The sequence below is a fragment of the Pelodiscus sinensis genome, chromosome 1 (assembly GCF_049634645.1).
Source record: "Pelodiscus sinensis isolate JC-2024 chromosome 1, ASM4963464v1, whole genome shotgun sequence".
NCBI lineage: Eukaryota > Metazoa > Chordata > Testudines > Trionychidae > Pelodiscus > Pelodiscus sinensis.
Window position 1 is genome coordinate 11,574,957 of NC_134711.1, and position 21,259 is coordinate 11,596,215.

General features: G+C 39.2%; 1 long non-coding RNA gene across 1 annotated transcript in view; it reads left to right on the plus strand.

Moving 5' to 3' along the window:
* Positions 1-11,533, plus strand: part of LOC142826496 (uncharacterized) — a 146,451-nt gene extending 134,918 nt beyond the window's left edge. Inside the window, exon 3 of the long non-coding RNA XR_012900668.1 lies at positions 10,836-11,533. This is a non-coding gene — a long non-coding RNA (uncharacterized LOC142826496). The remainder of the gene's footprint in view (positions 1-10,835) is intronic.
* Positions 11,534-21,259: the final 9,726 nt, after the last annotated feature.

Sequence of the window (21,259 nt, forward strand, 5' to 3'; positions counted from 1 at the left end):
TGTAACCCAGCCCTGCTAGCATGGGAGCCCCAGCTCCCATCATGGCCCCCCATCCAAGACCCAGAGCCACTCCCAGCTGCAGCCTCAGCCTCCAAGCCCACCTACAAAGAGATGGGTGGGGGCAAGGGAGACATTTCCCTTGGGCCCAGCAATTCAAAAGAGCCCAGGGATCTCTGACACCGTTGCGGCTACTGTGACAGCAGCCAGAGCCACTGGACCTTTACATTGCTGCTAGAGCGCCGAATGGTGAGCTCTCGGCGGCACTGAGGGCTGCATGAGGAGGGGACTGGATATGAGCAGCCTGGAATCCACAGATCCGCTGTGCTCTGAAATCTGGTCCTACCCCCAGAGCCCTGCTGAGGGGACAGGGTAGGGAGGAGGGGATGAGCATACAAGTGTGCTCTTAGAGCCTGGTGCTTCTTAGCTAGGGGTGGGGACAGTAAACTAATGTAGAAATTTACTGCTCAGGGAGTTCTCTAGTTGCTACTTAAGGCATGACACTTGGGGTATGTTCAAAAGAAGCTATGCAAATGCGGTGGTAATTTGCATATCTCCTTCGGATCGCTTTTTCAAACAAGGTTTGTTTTTTCCCCGAAAAAAGCAAGCAGTTTAAACGTGGTTCTTTCTAAAAAAAAACCACGGGGTTAGTCTCCGGTGGGCCGCCACCACTATGTTTGCCTGTACCTCCACAGGTATCGGAGGATGGCAGCTCCAGTTGGCCGCAAATCACTGTTTGTGGCCCATGGGAGTGGCGGGAAGCATCACAGACTGGGATACTGCTTCCCACCACTCACATTAGCCATGAATGGCGATTCAGGGCCCATGAGAGCTGTGGTCCTCCAATACCTGTGGCAGGGTCTGACCTCAGCATTCGATTCGGATGCTAGAAGATTGACTTCGAGAGGGTCGATCTTCTTCATAGTGTAGACCTGCCGCCCTCAATGCCCTATAGCAGGATTTAAGAAACAGTGCCTGGAATGGGGGGAAGAGGGGTTTATTGGACTCAGACCCAGAAGTGAGCTCAATTCCCAATGGTAACAAAAGCTTGTCCAAGAGCAGGAATTCCAGAGGAGATGCAGGGTTATGGGATAAAGTGATGACATCTGAGCTTAGGTGAGAGTCAGCTGACTATTGACCTTCTCTACACTTTCAGATTCACTCTATCATCTTGTTCTCACCTCCATTTAAAAGCAGCTGTTAACTCGCTTTGAGTGTGTATTACAGTGGAATCATGAGATTTGGTTGGCTTTGCATTTGGTACAAATCTGAGCTGGGCAGATTAGAAGTGTTAAGTTTGTGCACCTCGGGCCAATTTCTGATTTTCCACTGAAATTCTGCAGGATTTGTCCTTTCACATGGTTTTTGACTCATATCCAAGTGAAATACAATGGTTTTCATTGTTTTGCATAAACATTTTGGTTACAGTTGATTGAATGCTTTTAACAAAAATTATTTCATTCAAAGATTCTCCCCCCCCCCCCCCAGTAGAAAAATTATCAGGAAAAATGGGGCTTTTTCCACAAAAAAATTCTGTTTCTTTCAGAAAATTGAAAAACAAATAAATTAGCTGGGGGGGGGGGTATTAAAATTACATTATTGGTAAATTCACCCCCTCTATTTTTCTTGTTTTCTACTTTTTCAGTGGTAAAATGGAAAGTAGAAATAAAAAATGAAGAAAGAGCAGGTGGAAAGAAAGAAGGGTAAAAAAAAACAATTAGGAAAATCTGAACAAAATCCATAATTGTACAAATGGGCATTTCCATTAAAACGTTCAGAAATTTTTGACTAAACAACAAAATGTTCTTTTTCTGAAGTTGTAGTTTTAAAATAACTTTGACATTCTTTTTAAACAATCTTTAATTTAAGGGGTTTTTTTGAACATGTAACTCAATCCAGAGTTTTGATTCTGCTACTAATTTTTTTTAAATTTCAGACTGCTCTTAATTCTTATTTTTTCCATAATTTGGGGATTTCAAACCTGAACAGATTAAAACAAAGGAAAAATCTACATAGAAAGCATTATCTAACTATAAATGTGTGAGGAACTGAAGAACCAAATCTGGGTCCAATATTTAGCTTATCATTAACTGTTTACATCATGCATATTTGTTACATATTATGCACTTTGTTAAGCAAATAATCCATCAATGGTCACAGCTAGGTTAAATATGGATATAATTATTCATTGTCTTGCTAAAGAGAGAGGCTTACATACTGTCTCCTATATAATTTCTTTAATGTGCACTGTATTACATGACTTAATAGGACTTTTCCACATCTAGTTTCTGACTGTGTGATTCATTTGAACTCTTGGCAAATATTTTCCAATAGTAATGTAGCTGACAGTTGAACAAAGAAGTGGAAAGGAATTGTTCATGGTGGTCAAAGCCTTTGATTCAAAGGTACTAAATGGAATCATGCAATGTAAATAATGACTGAAAAACTGGGTTGGGTATCAGGCAAATTCCTAAAACCGAGGTCTATTAAATTGTAGACTAGCTTTTCCTGAACACATTGCATGGACAATTATATTAGACCTGATAAAACACTAGAATATGTGCTATAGGGAACATTCCCAAATGGTCAGGGTCTAAAGTCACAAAAATGTAGAGCTCGAAGAAAGTTACAGATGTCACCAAAACCAGCCCTCTGTGCTAAAGCTAGACCAATGAAATACATCTAGGCTATGTCTACACTGGCGGGTTATTGCGCAAGTACAGCCATTCTTGCACAAGAATCCGCAGAGTGTCTACACTGCCCACCCGCTCTTGCGCAAGTAAATTTACAGTATGGCGTGATAAGAGAGGGCTCCTTGCGCAAGAGTTACGCTCTTTTTTATCAGGTGTAAGCCCTCTTGTGCAGGAGCTCTTGCGCAAGAGGGCAGTGTGGATGCTCGGCAGGGATTTCTTGCGCAAGAGAGCCCTATGGCTAAAATGGCCATCAGAGCTTTCTTGCACAAGAGAGCATCCATACTGCCATGGGAGCTCTTGCGCAAAAGCACAGCACGCACATGGCAGTGTGGACGTTTTCTTGCACAAGACTTCTTGCACAAGAACCCTTGCGCAAGATGTTCTTGCACAAGAAGCCGCCAGTGTAGATATAGCCCTAGAGTAGACAATCCCTGACAGGTATTTGCAAAATTATGAACTATATTAATGGATTAGCTAAACTAGAAGAAGTCCTTGTTCACCTCTAATTTCTAGGAATCTCTTCTCAATCCCTTTTTTTAACTCTCAGAAAATATTTTCCAATAATAATTTAGCTGACAATTGAATAAAGAAGGAGAGAGGTTTTGTTCAGGGCGGTCAAGGGTATTCAAAAGGAATCCTACAATGTAAATGATGCACATGTGCTCCTGGAATGTATGAAACTCTAGCATGATGCCTAGAAGTGATCCCTCAGGTTTAGACCTGAGTTGCATTGACATAGCATAATGAGGCAACTACTCCCTGTGCTCCCTGTTATGACTGGGAGCCAGAGTTTTGATTCTGACACTACATTTTTTGGTTTCAGACTGCTCTTGATTCTTGTTTAGTCTATCCCTAGGATTTTATTTTATCACCTCATGGAACTCATAGGGTCCCAAACACATAAAGAATTTCTAAGGGTTTTAATTTTTTCAACATGGGCATTGATAAATAAAAGCAGCATAAGTCAAATTATCAGTCCTGCATCTATCTAGACTAAGAGATTTGGTCACCAAGCCTTGAATTTCTGGCAACCAGCCTGAAATTAGCTTTAGGGTAGCAGTCCAGTGCTAAATCAGAGCCAAAAAGGGAATATATTGTAAGGTTTGAAATAAGAAATAGCTAACAGAGCTATTTTTGTTAGTCTTGTGCTACAATATTCGTTTTTTAACTGAGAACAGAAAGCCTCCTGTCTTGTTTGATCATTATAAGGCAACCTCTAGATTTATTTCATTAATTGATTGCACTAAAGGATGGGATATGTTTATACAATGTAAATCTTCTTCAGTTTCTAATGAGTCCTTATCTGATTTCAGTTGAATCAATGTGTTGTTTTAAATTGCACTGTGACAAATTAGATATTTTTGCGTGAAATTAAAAAAATTGAGATTAAGACAGTTTTCAGCTTCTGTTTATGGGTTTAAAATTTGCATAAGGCCTAGTGTACCATTTGCTCATATTGCATGCATTAATGCCTTTCTTCTGATGATCTCAGATCTCATAAATATGAGGTAAACCCCTTGTAAAGTGGAAGCAATTGTTATCTTAATTTTATACTTGAGTAAATTGAAGCCTGGAGATTAATTCGAAGTCAGACTTACTGGACAAGATTTCTAGCTGACTTTCTATATGACCCTCATTCCCATAGTATGCAACTGTCTCTCAAACATTAATACATTTAATATATGCACACACCCCTGTGAGATAGGGAAGTTGTTTCCATTTAATAGATAGAAAACCAAGGTGCCAAGAAATTAATTAATTTTCCTACGGTCAGACTCGAAGTCTGTGGTAGAACCAGGATGTAAAACAAGGTCTTCCAAGTTCTGGTTCAGTGACTTAAAAAGAGAAACGTCCTTCTCTAGAAAGAAACCCCCATTTTCTGACTTCTGTTCCCTGTTTTAGCCGCTAGGAATATTGTTATTTGGTATTTATCAGTTAGCTCTGAGGACACTCTCAATAACTGAGTACAAGAGACAGAATATATAGCCTGTAATGCTTTTTCAGAGAATCCAGAACTGTATGTCACCCTGTTACCTCCCCTGCCTTACCAAAAGTGGAATTTATTGATGCTAAAAGTGTTCCTTGCTTCTCCAGTCTGTTGAGCCAGGCAAACAACTCCTTAGGGGTCCGTCTACACAATGGCGCTAATTTGGATTACTTCCGGTATCCCAAAATCGCTATTCCACATCTTTGAAACAAGCTCGTTATTTTAAAATATAATGGATCCGCTATTCCAACATTCCTGTAAACCTCGTTCTACAAGGGTTAAGGGACGTTTCAGAATAGAAGTCTATATTGAAATTTGGAGCTGTGTAGACAAGTGGCAAATTATGAAATAAACTATTTTAAACTTAACTTGAAATAAGCTACACAATTTGTGTAGCTCTAATTACATAGCTTATTTCGAGCTAAGGGTGCAGTGTAGTCACACTCTAGGACTATATCTGTGCTAACTTTCATGCAGGCTAATCATTGACGTATTTCCATTCTCTGACTCTCTAGAAGTGTCTCCTTGCAGCATCCAGTCCTTGAGGATACGTCTACACAGCAGAGCTAAAGCTGAAATAAGCTACTCAACTTGAGCTACGTTAATTGCGTAGCTTATTTAGAAATAGCTTGTTTCAACTTTTGGCACTATCTACGCAGCAGGAAGTCCAAGAAAAAGCACTCTTCCTCCGACTTCCCTTACTCCTCATAAAATGAGGGTTACAGAGTCGGAGTAAGATGTCCTCCAGCTCAACATTATTTTGACATTAAGTCAAAATAACTGCTTGAAGTTTAGGTGTGGGCTATGTTATTTTAGAATAACATTAGTTATTCCTAAATAACACTAATGTGTAGACGTACCCTAACACTGATCATTCACAGAAATTATCAAGTCTGTTGTCTCCAAAAGGACAGTATCTATAACAACCTATTGGTTCAGCTAAATAGTCACATCTTACTTTATTAGTAAACTTATTCTTGGTTTATTATAAATTCATGTCATCTCAGTGCCATTATATTAAAGAACAGAAATTTGAAAAGCTTAAAAAACAACAAATAGTCTAGTAGCACCTTAAAGACTAACAAAACATGTAGATGGTATCATGAGCTGTCGTGGACACAACCCACTTCTTCAGATGACAAGAGTGTTGGAAGCCCAGATCCAAGAAGGTAATTCCATATGATAATAATAATAATAATAATAATAAATACATAAATAACAACAGTAAGCATATATTATCTACCACCTGACCAGCACAGTGACACTGACTGTGATATACTCAGGGAGATTAGAGAGGCTATTAAAATTTTAAAAATAATGAATTTCAACTATCCCCATATCGACAGGGTACATCTCACCTCAGAATGGGGTGTAGAGATAACATTTCTGACACCTTAAATGACTGCTTCCTGGAGCAGTTAATCCTGGAACCCACAAGAGGAGAGGTGGTTTTTTATTTAGTCCTAAAATCACCCCAACTTTGTAAGCCTAAGCACTGGGGAGGATGACTGTTGTATAAATAGTGAGGAAGAAAAGATGGTTTGGGAGGAGAGGTGATTTACAACATACAAATATTTTATGCTGATGCTGATTTTTTGCTCCTGTAGATATTTCCCAAACGTGCAATAATTTATAATGAAAATATTGTTCCTGAAATGATCCAAAATACAATGGTGATGCTTAGTTTTATCTGTCCAAGTTGATTTTCATTTATGTAGCACACTCATGTGCCTGTACCAAATTGTAAAAAAAGTGTTGGTTGTTTTATTGGTTAACAATATAATTTCAGGCACAAAATGATTTGACCTTGATGAACAATAAAACTTGGAGCACTGGGATTTCATCACTCAACATAGGCCATTCATAGAACAAGGTTATGTTACAGTTCCCACATACACATGGATGAATTTGTATTGAGTAATATATGGACTAAATGAGATAAAACCAGACCAAAGGCTGTAAATCTTAAAGCAGTTAGCTGCATTTAGATTCATGTGATTAACAATCTCATGCAAGTAAGGAAGCTTGCTAACTGTCACAGAGAAAAACCCAATTACACATAAACAGATCTTGAATTCTCCCTCTGGGCTTGTTTCTCTTAGCTATAGATTTTCATTCTTACCTCTGATTTTTTTTTTCAAATGTAATATTTAATACATCTAAAGGTTGCTGTTTTATTGAGTTCAGACAGTGTTATCCCTTGGGTAGCATTCTTTGATTGAACACGATACATTTTAAATTGAATATATTGACAGCCTATTATAACATGCTTGGTCTATAAATTAAGTTGCAGATTTTTATATGTATGTTGAACATGGATTGTAATTACCTGTTTATATTTTTATTTTAATATTTTAACCAGTTTTCAAATGTGAGCACCAAGACCTGGACTACAAACAGATTTTGGTTATTCCTAAAGGAAATTTGTGCAGGAAAGTAGATGACGTAGAAGATTAATAAGAGTATAAATGGGATTATTAACCTCCTATTTTACTGGCTAGAATTCATGTGGGCAGATTTTTAAAGAGCATTACCAACCACTTGTTTTCCTTTTTGGATTGTAGAAGGCAAGTTAGTTCCCTACCAGTTCATACTAGATAACTGTCCACATCTCAAAATCCACCTTTATCTGTGTAGCCTCAGCAGACAGATCTTGAATTAAATTAGTGTGAATCTGAACCATTTAGCTTGTAGAGACAGTCCTTCTGAACAAGCTTGAGGTATGCTAGGTGGGAGTTCGGGGGTGGGGGACAGGAAGAAAGACAGATTGTTCTGCTGCTGCCTATGGTTAAAAACAAGTAGTGGTTAAAAATCCCCCACTAATAGCCATTTAGAACATTTCCTGAGTGCTGAATTCACTTTGTTTTTAAGTATTTTATATTAATAAAAGTAAATTGTAGCTGAATTCTGTAGAAAGGTTAGAAATCCATTACTTACTTGGCATTAACTTTCTTTTCATGCATGCTTCATTATAATCTACTGGTTAGTAATTAAAAACATTATCTGTGGCCAAACTACGCCCATGTGCCCTGAGGTTCCTCTTTTTTTTCCCACAGGGAATTTTAAGCTACCGGTCACATGGGCCTCAATCTTCTAAAGTAGCTGGGAGAGACAAAGAGTGGATATGAGGTTGGGATTGGATCTAGAGTTGTGTGAGAAGGAAGGGCAGAGGGTTATCTTCCACAAAAAGAGATTTCTGAATGCTCTTATTGTTGACTTTCCCGCCTTCTTTCTTCACAGCTCACAGACTTGAGCTCTTCCCTGGTCTTGATTTCTTGTACATTCACCCTAAGAAGATGCTGCTCCTCTCTAACTACCTGTCAGTTGTAATGATTTTAACCCTTACCATTGCATGAACTTCAGATTCCCACCCCAAATGTATATCTGCCACCAGCTTTCCCACAGCACCTCCCGGATTCTCTCTCCTCCATGCTCCAACCTCAAAAGGTGAACACTTCTCACTGCACTCTTCCTGCGCAAATGTGGGTTGAGCCTTGACTAGAGCGGGTAGAAAAAATTCTGTCAAAGCTGTTTTTCAATGGAAAATTGGGTTTGAGTTAAATGAAATGCTTTGCAAACGTTTAAAGGTAATTGAAAAATCAAACATCCAAAAACTAAAAAAGTTTTGGGTTTCAGCCGAAAGCAAACAAAACAAAAATTGATTGGGAAATGCCACAGTGGTGTCTCTTAGGAAGTGTATTTCAGCTCCTTTATGCCCCCATTCTCTTCCCAGTCCAACTACATATTTTTGATCCCTCACAGGCATGGATACCTATAATTTATCTTGGAGTATGTCTACACTACAGAGTTTTTTTCTGAAAAACAGACATTTTTCTGAAAAACCTTCACTTACATCCACACCACAATCGTGTTCTTTCAAAAAAAATCAAAAGAACAGAGGGGTTTTTCCAACAATGGTAAACCTCTTTCTATGAGGAAGAAGCCTTTTTCTGAAAGAGCTCTTTTGGAAAAAGGCATGTGTGGACGGGAGAGAGGGAGTTCTTTCAGAAGAAAAGGAAAGAGGAAAAAGCACAGATGCCCTGGTGGTCACTCCATCCTTAGTAATCACAGCTTAAATGCAAGATAGCTGATCGCTTTTTCGATGCACTTTGGCAGTGTAGATGCGCTCTTTTGGAAGACGTTTTTTCAGAAGATCTCTTCCGGAAAAGCTTCTTCCAAAAGAAGCCTGCAGTCTAGACATAGCGTTGGTTGCTCAACAAGAGGGGAAGTTCATTGTTCATCATGGGAACAGTAGTCCAGCCAGTGCACCTGCCCATACTGCACATGTCTGGTTTTTCCTGTTTTTTTACCGGACGGAGCCTGCAAATACCGGATTGTCCAGGTGAATACCAGACACCTGGCAATCCTAACCCACTCTGAAACTCAGCCCCACCTTAGCATAGAGCTTCATCTCATACCCTGAACCTTTCTGCCTTGGAACCCCCTATTATTCTCCAAAATCCTCATTCTACCCCATTCCAGAGCCTGTACACCCAGATGGAGCCCTCTGCTCCCTCCCCCCCACACCATCCTGGCACCACCCCATAACCCTCATTCTAGTCAAAGGATATAATTATGTTGGGTCATGGGAATCAACAATTTTCTTCAAGTGGGTCATAAGGAAAAAAGTTTGAAAACCACTGATGTAGTGATGAAAATTGATAAAAAAATGTGACATGCTTAGATTAGAACAGCCAAAATATTGTAATTCTTACAAACTAATTGGAGTGCTTAAATTATTCCCATTACACAAATCTAAAGTGATGGCTGCATAGACTATAACTTAAATAATAGGTGGACGAGTTTTGGACAAGTATGTAATTTTATTTCAGATTAAATTAAAAGGGTTGAAAGCCCTTTCATTCTAAAAAAAGTGACTGATTACTGCTAACAAAAGAAACATGTACATTGTAACAGAGAGATTAAAATGAGACAGTAGAGGAACTCCATCTATTTAGCTTGTCAAAGAAAAAGTTAACTGATGGTCTATGCAGGGAGAAGATTTTCTCAGATTAAAGGGCTCTTTATTCTTGGAGACAAAGGCCTAAAAAGATTCAGTGATGTCAACAACATTCAAACTGAAAATATAATGCCATTTTTAAAAAGTTTTAATTGTATTTGTTTTAAGAATAAGAGTAATTCACTGTAGGACCAGATTACCAAAGGAAGAGTTGAATTCTTAGTCATTTTACATCAAAAGTGAGTGTGCTACAAGATATAACTTTGCTAAATCGCAAGTAGCTGGGTTGGATGCAGAAATCATTGAATGAAATATGGCTATGTCACAAAGGAGGTCAAACTAAATCATAATGATTGTTTCTGATCTTAAATTCAAGGACTATGAATTTGGTTGCATCATCAAGATGTGGATATAAAGTTAAGTAATTGTAGAATCTTTTGACCCACTTCCTGCTTTTGCCCTAATAACACCTGATAGTTTGTTGTACCATTCTTCCTGCAAGCTCTACAGGACTGGGACTGAGCCTTTATTCTTCTGGTGACGGGTCTGTTTAAAGTGCATAAACAAGCTACTGAGTTGTACCTAGTCCCACAATTAACTTAACAGTATATACATCTATATTAAATGCTTACAGGGCTGTGGCATGATGGAAAAGCATATGCTGCCAAATAAGGTACATTACATCTGGTGTGTGTCTGCATTAGTCCATAATTTGCCCAAATGGTTCATGGATCTAAATGGAGCTATTCTTTGAACAAAGCAGGTTTTATTTTGCCCTGTCTAATAAGAGCATGGTACTGTGCAGTGCAAGAGAAATGTTTTGGATTATCCAGGGGGCTTCTGAGGAGGATTTAGGAGGTCACATAAAGCGGATGTGGGAGAGCTCTGGATGGAAGAAGGAGGGAGAATTAGAGAATGTGTGAATTGCAGCTCTGCAGTCTTAAGGTATGTCTGCTCAGCAAAAAAAAAAAAAAAAAAAAAAAAATCCCCCCAAAACCTCAATGGCAGCACATCTCAGGGCTCTGGTTTACTGATTTGGCTCACATAACTTGTGCTAAGGGGCTAACAAGAGCCGTAGAGATGCTTGGCCTGAAGTCTTTCATGGGTTGGTTTTGGTTTTGATTTGCCTATATAGACATGCTTTTTCATAGGGAAGGATTGTCTTTCCTTCAGGCACTCAGGTGTTTTCTCCCTGCAGGAGAAATGAAACACGAGACTCAGATTTTCAAAGGAACCGATTCATAAGCACCCGATTCCCAAAGACCATCCATGAGAGTTGGAGCCCTGAACTCCCTTGAGCCCCTTCGAAAATCTCAGTCATAAGGCCCAAATAAATCCCTCTTCAGGATATCTTCAACCTTGGTAAGCAATGTGACAGCAGCTTTGCTTCCTCTTCAGCAGAGAGGACTGTCCATCATAGCCTTTCAACTGGAGCATACAAGAGGTAACCTATTGGAAGCTGTGGAAAATTATGGTGAAATGAGGTAGATCTCAGCAAAAGAACTGACAGACTTTGCTTGTCCTTGGCTCTCAAATGAGACATCTCCCAGCAAACTTTAACACAGGCTTATGAAAGGAGAAATGAAGCTTGTGATGCATAAACTAAGCAGAAACACATGAAAAGAGCATGAAAGCTAAAAGAAATGTGGCTATACCTGTTTTTGAAGAGATCTCTCTTGGGAAGTAGGAGATTATGCAGAAAATATAAATACACTTCCATTACCAGTGGAAGATAAGTTATGGTTCTCACAGCAATTGTATCTTGGTTTTTCTTTGTATATGTAGTATTCTTTATTAAGGTATTGGCTGTAAAGTGTATGCCTTAATGTACTGCAGAATGTGCAATGTGCGCAGAATTGGTTTTGGTCTACTTTGAATGTCCTGAATTTTGTGCATTAAAACTTTCAGACATAATCCCACATGTAAATAGTGGCTCGGGGGGGGCGGGGGAGGGGAAGATGAAGGGGGTTGTTGAACTGGAGTTTGTTGCTTCTAAAGAGGAAAAAAAGTGTATGTATAATTATAAATGTCAGATATTCATGACAGAACCTGGGTATGATTCTTTTGAAGTCACTGGAAGTTTAATCTAAATAAGAAAGGCAGGAGTGATTTCTTGAAGCAGGCTCGTGGAGAACAGTAATCAAAATGAATTTATTTTTAACATCTGACATCTGGGGATTTTCCCATACTTTGGTCAAAGGGTGTGATGGGCGCTTGTGCTAGTATATCTGAGCTAGTTTTGCTCTAGCTAGTTTCGGTACTGGAGGAAATGGCAGGACTGCGTTCCAGCTTCAGTAATTACCCCAGGGTTCTAAGAGGGCTTGTGTGGCCCTTGCAGAAGCCTATTCCACTGCAGTTCACTACTGCACAGCCTGAGCGAGTTAGATTAAAGCTAACCCTGTTATGGCTACATGAGCTTCAGTCACACCCAGTGTTATCTTGATAACCTGTCAGGTTACATATGAATAGTTTATAGTGCCAGCAAGTTGAGTCCTCAGTCCTAGACTTCTATTTCAACACTACAGCATGAGAACCTTCACTGCAGACATCATATGGGGTGTCCTGCTCCTTCAATGATGATAACCATCCGGTTGTGTGTGTATGCTCCTTTGTGTGTGGTATTGGCTTGCACAAATAGCCACCACAGCAGACTCCGAGAGAGCTTCCACAAACTCAGATAAGGCTTGAACACGCCCAGCCAAGTTTATTGTCAAAATACAATAATAGTTGCCAGTAGACTCTACCGAACCGTTGTACCCCCTGACAATGGATCAGCTCAGTCAATGCCTGCTACAGGTACTACACAATTTAAACTTGTATCATGGTGCATGTATATGTGCCTAAATTGTCATAATTCCAGTGACATCATATGCTCAACACTAGGTAGGTGTGATTCTCCCAACTCTAGTTATATTTCCAGAGAAGGAAAATCTTCAGATAGGGTTGGTCTTTGTTTATTACTACAAGGAGGTCTGTCATTTATAAGAGGCAAGAGTCCTGATTCCTAAACTCAACACATTGAGTTTGTGGTATTGTTACGCTTTGTGATGACCATATCATCCAATATGTTTATGTTAGGCATAGTATTAATATTGACAAGTAATGTTGACTGAATGTATTATACTCTCTCCACAATTCTGTCCACCCATGTTAAACATCCTAATACCTTGCATTAGCTGAAATAAGCTTTGTCTTAAGTGGCTAGGAAAACTGTCAGGATGAGGACATCTGAGTGTTTTACCATAGCAACAAGTAGAGAATTACTCTCGGGCTAATATTATAATGTTTTAAAGGAGAAGGAGAAGATATATCAATGCTTTACCCTGGTACAAACCTAGAAGGTGCTTCCCTGACCCTTAATACTTAGGATTAATGTTTAGAACAAAGAGATAAGAGGTACACCATGGTATCAGAAAAACAAGGTAGAAAGTCAGATAAACTACACAGTACCTTTTACTTGTAGACAAATAAGGCATAAAAATATGTTTTTTGCAGTGTAACTTAGGAAGCACACCTTCTGTATCAGGAAGGTATCTGTGTCAGTAGCCTTCCAAGTGGTTAAATTCACCGCTAGATGAGTTCCTTGCACTGTTACTTTATGTCTAATGCTTTTAATCACTTTTTGAATTATTCCTTGTCAATTATCAGTATCACTGATTACAATATGGGAGGGAGAACTATTATTTTTATGGACCTCCATCCATGATCAAAAAGACAGTTTCAAAATGTGACTGCATATGGTTTGCTGTGATACAGACCTAATAATTGGCTTTTCAACCTGCAATAAATATTCCCCTCCCTGGGCTCTTCTGATTTCTCTGTAATTATGACTAGGAAGACACAGGTTTAACTCTGTATTACAGATATTTATTTTAAATACCTTCTGCTGCATATATTAACATTTCTCAATGTACTCTTTTAAACAGCTTTGAGTTCTGCAATAAAACCAGATTCACAGTTTAGCTATGTTAATAGCCCTGTGTGGCAGCAGAATGGATCAGTTTGCAGGAAGGAGAGGTGAATCAGTCAACTGCAACATAATTGTGTGTGTTTACACTATAGAGAAATGTATATAGAGAAAACACAATGGAAACACATGACTCACATAAATAACACTTATGCTGAATAAATTGTGGAGGGAAGAGTTGTAGAATGGAAGATTTAATACGCTCACTACACATGTTCCTAAAGCATACATTGATGCATTAACTAGGTCTCTCCCTTAGCCTTTGCGGTTTTTGGAAACAATGGAATAGCAACATTTATTCTGAGAGATATCCTTCTGTAATTTGCTGGTGGGAAACTTCACCCTTGTGTACCACTCAAAATAGAGGCTTAAGTGAGTGAATCTTACCATTGATGAGTACTATAAAAATTGATTTTGAGTCTCTGCAATGCAAGGCAGACATCAGGTAGGGATCTTTACAAGAGCTTTTGCTGCGACACGTGAAATATTATTACACCACTTGCAAGGGTAACACCCACTGCCATTTGCTTTTAATTGATGGCAGTTTAAATACTAAATGGGAGGACATATCAACTGATATATGCACAGACATGAATAGCCAGCTCTTCTTCAGTATCAAAAGGCCCTCAAAAGTTCATACCTCAGTGCACCTGTGACATTTTGGCTATATGATTTACGCTTGCCCTTGTAATAGCAATGCTGTGGATTCCTGACAAAAGAGCTTTGTACAAATAGAACATAAACTTTATGGTTGAGATTTTCAAAGCCAACTAGGGGACTCTGCTATATAACTTATCAACTTCGTTCGGTGTTGTGTGGCTTAAACCTCCAGTCAGCTATGAACATCTCAACCCCATCGCTCTTTGTTCTTCCCGGTGAAATGTGAGAATTTTCATCTTTTGCTACTCTGTGAAGGACAGGGTCAGACATCTTTCCCTGGGAGCAGTCCAACACTTCATCTTGTATTTGCCATCTGTGAGAATTTGGTTATTTTTGCAATTATCTGTAGTTTTGTCATTACAAACCGGAATGGTGAATTTTTCAGTTTGCAGTAGCATCCTCTTGCAGCTTGACCTAAAACGGTATCACCTGCCTTGATTTGCTGCCAGCATCTCTTTCAGTTTGAATCAGCAACTTCCATTTTGGTGTCCTAAGCCAGAAGATGCTATTTAATTAGGTTGGCGTACTGCTCTCACCACCATAGTATCTGAGTGCCTTGCAGCAAGGCATAAAAGAACATGACTATCACATGTGGTTTGTTCTCTCTCTAATCCTCTCACCAAGGGAGGATTTATATGTGCTGTGTACTATTTGGTTTTTATATGGATTTGAGGAGTTTAAAGGTATATTCTGATGTATGAAAAGACTATTGTCAATAATAAAGCAGCCACAGATGGAGGAAAAGATTAGCTTATAGTTAGATGTATTACAAAAGAGTCACAAATCAGCCTGTTTTCCTCAAATATTAGTACTGTATTTGCAATCAGTTCTCTGGATGCTTATTAAATACTAAAGCAGCTGGATAACTTTCATTAACTACTTCTATCATGTTCAAGAGTCCAGATGAATCCTACACAAACCAGTTGTAATTTGCACTCACTAAATTGGATCTAGATCCACCTGTTTTCTGACAGAAGCATAGAAATAGCAAGGACTTTGGGAAAAAGACTCCTATTTGGTCAGGTGTTTCCTTGTTGGCTGACTACCATCGTGCACAGAGAGGGGATGTAATAACAATATTTTGGAGTTCCTTATACCTTGTCATCGGAGGACCTCAAAGTGCTGTCCAAGTATTAATTAAAGCCTCACGACATCTATGTACTCATGAATAGCAACTTTCAGGTTTTTCAGCTCTTCTTCTGATCATGATGGCTCACAAATCCTCCGTAGCACTGATTACAAAGGGAGACTGCAGATTCCTCCATCCTCAAGACCCAAGCTATTTCCTACTCCTCGCCCAGAAATCAGAGTTGTGGTTCCAGATAATAGTTTTGAGCCCCAATTCAAAGTGGGTAAAATTTGCTAATGCACCCAGGAGTATGTCTGGAATAAAGAATCTGCTGCCCAGCTACAGCTGACCCAAGTCAGTTGACTTGGGCTCACAGAGCTAAACATTGTGGTGTAGACATTCAAGTCCAGGCTGGAATCCAGGCTCTGGGATCCTCCTCTCTTGCAGGATACCAGTGTTCAAGCTCCAGCCTAAGCCCAAACAGGTGTTTAACTGTAGTGTAAACATACCCTTAAGTGACTTAGGTGCCTAAGTCACTTAGGTGGTCAAATCACTTAGACATTTCAGAAAATGTTTCTTGTCTCACACAACATAATCTATATTGATCAGTTTTAGAAAAACATGGCATAAAATGAACTCAGGGTAGTACTGCAGAAAGCAATGCAGTTGCTTAGCTTAGCCATAAAATGCTGAATATTTACCCAGAACTGCTGTCCTAAGCAATCTAAAATCATGAGTCGAGCTTCAGAACATTTTTTTTCTAATGGTGATTTTATTTGGCTCCTGAGTTCATGTGTTCAGGCTTTCTCCACAATTCTGAAGACAAAGAAAATTCCATTTGTAAATAAAAGCTGAGTTTATCACGTCTCCAGGAAGAGACACTAAATCACACTAAATATTGTGAGACTCACTAAATAGTTGAGACTGGGCAGCTCTGTTTTCCTTATATTGGCTTCTCTTTAGCTCTGAGCAGGACATCTTTTGATGCAAATAATATTCATGATGTGTCAGTTGAAGAAGATCTGCCAGTCCCTGTCCCAAGCGTATGTGTGTAAGCCACTGAGCATGAGTTACAGATTCCCCTGTGCCTCATCCCAGAAGTTGTGCATCTGTTACAGCCCTATGCAGCAAGCCTTAGCTTAAATGGAAGCAGTTCATGCTTTTAGCTTCAGCAATCCTGAGTTCAGTCTCTGGTATGACAGCCATCGCATGTGGATACTAGTAAATATACTCCCAGTCATTTCCTCCAAGTGTTTCCTTCCTCTCAGATATCCTCTGTGTGGTACTTTAGAGAAATTCTCTGTGCAGTTTGGAAGAGAATTGGTCTCTGAGGGACATGTTGTACTCTCAATCCATGTGTTTCACAGGAAGCGTGTATGAAACAAGAACCATCTACAACTCTTAGCTGGCAAACTTACGACTCAGGGCAGATCGAGTAACAAAATAGAGTTCAAACGTGGCTTTATCTGACACAGTTATAAAACAGGAAACACCATGTTTAATTTATAATTGTCACAAATACGCTAAAAAAAAATTGTCCATGAGAAAATATTGCTTTTTTTTGTGTATTTGTATGTGATTGGCAGGAAGTAATGAAACTCTCACTAGGAACCAGAACACAATACCTAAATGTCTGGATTTATTTTTAATGGCTAATATCATTGTCATACTATGGCATACAGTGTTTTTAATTATCATAGAGAGGATGGATTCCAAACTGAGTTAAATACAGGCTGCTAAGAACATTTTAAATGTAGAGTTTTCTTAGCCTGGTCTTGAGATTGAACGTGGTTTTCTGTTCCAGTTTATAAACGTACTGGCATTTGTTTGTTCTCTTGTCTCCCAGCAGGATTTTTTTTTAAAATGCGTATACACACGTTATATTAGACAAGACAAAGACAAAGAAAAGCACCTTGCACTTGGGGCAGAGAGTGGTGATGTTTATGATAGTCTTTAGTTCCCATGGGAGTTCATTGCACAGTCTTCAGGAGGCATCTAAGAAAGCTCGATATCCTTTGTATTATACATAGCCCTGATGTTTCAGGACATCCACTGCATCTATGGAAGCCCTGATCTTTCACATTGTACATTCTGTGCGAATTTTCACCTCCCAGTTGACATTTTACAGAAAAAACATCAGCACCCCCTGGTTCTCTTTATAAATCAGTCCCTAGATGAACTTGACCACCATCACTACCCTGTGGCAGGCCTGACGGTGGACCTGAGGCTTAGTAATGCCCTGGATATAGTCCTGCAGCTCTTTGTGGTCCGTGCCTTTTGGTGCCAACCTTCCAAACATCTGAGACACCTCTGCTGAGATCACTGGAAGTATCCTCCAAACGCTCCACAAACATTTCTGGTCAAAAGGGGTCCTGAACCATTTCTTCCAAGTATAATAGGAGAATCTCCTATCTATCTGGAAAGATCACATCATAATTCAGAGCTGGGAGCTAAATCTGTGTCTCTTGGGGGTGAGGGGGTGTACACTGCAGGGTGTAACTCGAAACAAGCTACACAAATTGAGCTACGTCAATTATGTATCTTATTTCAAAATAGCTTATTTTGAAATAGGGAGAGTCTGCACAACACTTGTTTTGAAATAGAGCACTCTTCCTCCCACTTCCCTTATTCCTCCTACTATGATGATTACGGGACTCGGAGTAAGAAGTCCTCCAGCTTGACAGTATTTTGACATTATTTTAAAATAACTGCCTGCTGTGTAGACACAGAGTAAGCTATTTCGAAATAGTGTTGCAGTGTAGATGTACCGTTGAGTTCCATTACAATGGGTTAGGTACAAAATCATCCTTTCTTCACATTCTTGTCTCAGTGTGTAAGAAGAACTAATACTTCTCTTACTGATTCACCACATGGGTTCCAGAATATATATAGTTAGAAACAATGTATACCACATGTTCAGTCTATAATCCAATGTATAGATTTCTTTCAACACGGCAGCATATTCAGTCTATGATCATAATTTAAAAGGCAGCACTTGTCTGTATCATGACTGTGTTCTCCTTTCAGTGCTTTGTTTCTGAGGAAAAATTAGATAGGGTGTCATTGAAGTTAATGGCCATCAGGATATTACATCAGTCTTACGTTGGTCCGGTCTTTTATCCTTCTGAGACAGATCATTTGAGTTCTGTGCCAGTCGCTGTGTGGATGAGACCTGAAAACAGTTAAGACCTCTATGTGCTGCTTTTCACTATTACTATATGACTTCAAGGCCCCATTATAGGTAAGCAGTGTGGCCTACTGGACAGAGCGCTGGATTGGGACTCAAGAGACCTGTGAACTATTTGTGCTGGCCGACTGTGTGTAAGTCTTATTCTCTCCCTGTGCCTCATTGTTCCCATCTATAAAATGGGAATAATATTACTGAACTCTTTTTAAAGCACTTTAAATTCTATAGATGAAAATCATTATATAATAGCTGTGTTTAATTATTATTAGTAGTAGTAGTAGTATAGTGCTGGGAACTGTACATACACATGTAAGAGACAGTGGCCATTCTGACAGTTTATAATCTAAATAGTCAAATCAGAGAGATTGTGGGAGAAAGGAAATGTTTCCCATGTTTTGGTAAGGACACGAGGCATAGATTAAGTGAGGGGCTCAAAGCCACACAGGGAGTCTAAGAAATCGAGCTGGCTCCCCTGGAAAATTCTGGTGCACGATGACACCCAGGCAGGTGGCATGTAGAAGGACTGGGGAAATTGTTGCCTGGAAAAGGAGGTTTCAGAAAGCTGCTGGGTAAGGGGAAGGGACAAGTTTGGATTGTGGAATTTGTGCCTCTAGTTGTATATAAAAACATGGTGCTGGTGCACTGACAAAGGGGCCTGATGCAGACTTTGGGTGTAACATCACTGCTTCCTGGACTGAGGGGAAAGGCCAGCAGCCTGCTAATTTGAAATACTTACTGGCATTTGAGATTTGAATGCTGTATAAATTGATGCTGCAGTAGGCATTCTGGGCAGCACATACAAAATACAATGTGTTTTCCTTTAGGTTCCTAGCAAATAAAAATGGAATAGTAACAATTAAATATTAAAAATTTTTTTTAAAAGGGAGGGAGGTTAAAGCCTGTTAACACATTGTTGCAATTTTGGCTTCCTTTTACAAAATCATGTCTAGCTTCTACTAGCTCCATGATAAATAGAAGTTGTACTGCATGACACTTGTGAACAATGGGTGAAATGGATATTAGAAAAATCTCATTTATCTTCAGCCTTATTTCTCAATAGAGGGCCTTGTCACCATGACTATTATGTGACTAGCCTTAGAAAGGCCATCTCATTAGTTTTCCTTATCAAGATAGCAAGGTCTCTTTTAACAGGATAGCACATACATTGTAGATTCAATTAGAAAATGGCATTTTTATTTATTTATTTTTTGGGCTGTTACTTCTTCCTTGAGAAAAGTCTCTGGCTGTTTGGCTGCTTAAATGCATAAATTGTTTCCATAGTTGGTATTTCTGTCATTGTGTTGAAATTAACACTCCCATCAGAAATAAGATATCTATGGGCTACAGATGCTGATAATGGTGTTTTATGTGCAGATTGCTAGTATTTACCATGTGCATTTCTTTATTAAACAAAAAACATCAAAGGCAGTATGGTGACTGAATTCTGAATGTATTTTTCCCTTTGTTTCCTCCACTCACAAACATATCCTCCAATCCTCTGACAACTGCTTTGAAAATTTTCCTCTGTTGCCACTAAGGCAACAATGTGAATGTCAACAAATCAGTAACAATTTAGATTATGTCAAATGGAATTCAACTTCCTAGACTCCTTTCAAAAATCTTAATGACAGCTCGATAAAGTTGGACAATGCCATCTCCAGTGAGTTTCTCTAAATTTAGCTGGGGGAGGGGGGCTTTACAAGAAAGAAAGGGTTTAGAAGATTTCTCCGATAGATAAGTCTGGGGAGGACTAATACTATTCATGTAGATCTAATAACACTGAATTGTCATATCAGCCTCATCTAGTTTTTTATACATAATTAAGAAACATTTCAGAGATTGTGAGAGAAAAGATCAATGATTACAAAATCTATATTGCTAGTTTCTCTGTATGGAATCAGAGTGTAGTAGTGATTAGCTGTCATAAAACACTGCTAGGTTTTGATAAAAATCAAATGAATGGATACTGCGAGACACCTTAGCAGAGAAGGGTCTCAGTGGTAATAGGTGGACAGTGAAGTGAATCTAATAACACTATTAACTTTTCCTGTAAATCATTGTGACTTAATTCATTGTGATTTAAATGAAGATAAAATATTAAATGCAAAAAATTACATTAAGGTTATGAATGTAAAGGCATATAAATCAGGAAATGTAAACACTTCTGCTCCCGCAGTAGCAAGCTCTTTAATTTCAATGACAAATTTGAGTGACAAATGTTATACCTAACCATGAAAAATGTATTTCAACTGTGTCTTTTTCAAGCTTGTTAATTTACGATTTGGAATGTAAGAAAATGCAGTTCACAGCATGGGATTTTCCTGAATGTTCCTGCATGCACTGCCACAACCCTACTGAGATCAGGACTGAGTCCCATTGTCTGCTTAAAATGTATGTCGACATAAGTGTGGCTCTCGGTGAAATGAAACATCCACACCCCTGAGCAACATGCCATGTTAACCTGCGGTGTAGGATGATGGCACAGTGCTTCCATTGACCTAGCAGTCATTGCTCAGGCAGGCTACGTCTACACTGGCCCCTTTTCCGGAAGGGGCATGTAAATTTCACCAGTCGTCGTAGGGAAATCCGCGGGGGATTTAAATATCCCCCGCGGCATTTAAATAAAAATGTCCGCCGCTTTTTTCCGGCTTTTAAAAAAGCCGGAAAAGAGCGTCTAGACTGGCCCCGATCCTCCGGAAAAAGCGCCCTTTTCCGGAGGCTCTTATTCCTAAGTAGGAA